This window comes from Anoplophora glabripennis, unplaced genomic scaffold, assembly GCF_000390285.2.
Source record: "Anoplophora glabripennis isolate ALB-LARVAE unplaced genomic scaffold, Agla_2.0 scaffold766, whole genome shotgun sequence".
Taxonomy (NCBI): domain Eukaryota; kingdom Metazoa; phylum Arthropoda; class Insecta; order Coleoptera; family Cerambycidae; genus Anoplophora; species Anoplophora glabripennis.
The window spans coordinates 2666-3987 of NW_019416895.1; positions in this window are offsets into that span (position 1 = coordinate 2666).

The window sequence follows — 1322 nt, forward strand, 5'->3', positions numbered from 1 at the left end:
AAAAAAATGAGACTATCATGTTATTTCGATCATATTTCCGTTAATTTTGATTCTAAAGACTTTTAAAACAGCTCATTTTAAAGGTTTTTCAAAGTACTTTAAAAAAGGTGCAAATAGTTTTTTTCCTAATATTTATGGTTTTAGCGTTAATTAACGTTAACTGGTTCCAATTTAGTATTTAGCTAACATATAATAATGTTTAAAAATCTATAACTCGGTTTAAATTGCAATTAGAGAAAAACAATATATGTCATTAGATTTGTTTTTTTATTACCTTTTTTTGTTCATTACAACTTTTTCGTTAACTCCAATGGTTTCAGAGTTATTTGCAAAAAACTGTCCGAAAACAAGCACTTTTTCAGTAAAAAATCAACATTTTATTCCATTGTGTGCATAACAGCAAACATTTATATTTAGAAATGACATAATAATGTACTATTTGGTAAGTTAATACGGTTATACAAGGTGTCTTAAAATAGTTGAACAAATAATAACAGTTTTAATTCTGGCAGGTATTACCTATATCTACCACGCACTCTTCAGGCAGCGTCCTGTCCCAAATTTCTTGCAATTTGGAAACAGTAGCAAAAATTGTATCTCCTTCTTTTTTAGATTATTATTTATTTATTCAATATATAGTTAATTTGTTTACATAATGTTATAATTTTTATACTATAACATATTATGTAATTACAAATAAAGTATTTCAAAATATACACAGTCAATAAGCCATGACTAGAACATTTGAGAAGGGTGGTCCAGTGGCGCAAAGCTTTGCGCGTTGGCCTCTCATGCGAGAGGTAGTGGGTTCGATTCCCGATGCAGGCATAGACTTTTTTATATTTATTTCAATTTCAAATAACGTGAATTATGATCGGCAGACAAATGCAGATAAAATTCGACAAGATTATTCTCAAAGTAGAAGAAATTTTAAACACCGCACCGCTAGGACTGTAGTAAACACGACGATGCAATGTTGCCATATTATAGGATATTCAACTTACAATAATTAGGTATAGATTTAGTACTTTCAGCCCAGTTATTGTAGCTGAAAATATAGTAATACATCCGATTTTTTTATAACTGCTTCGATTTTTCTCAAAATTTAGAATTAGGTTCATCTTACCCCCCACTTCAAAACATATATGGGCTAGGTGTGCTTTTTGTTTTTGAGGGGGAAACCACCCCTTATTGGAAAAAATCTTTTTTATTTATGCAGTATGAGTAATTTCATGTGCTATCTAACATGTGTCTCAAATTTTCAACCCGGAAAAACCTCTAAAAACCACCCCTTTGGATGAAAATGATATAATTTTTTTTTT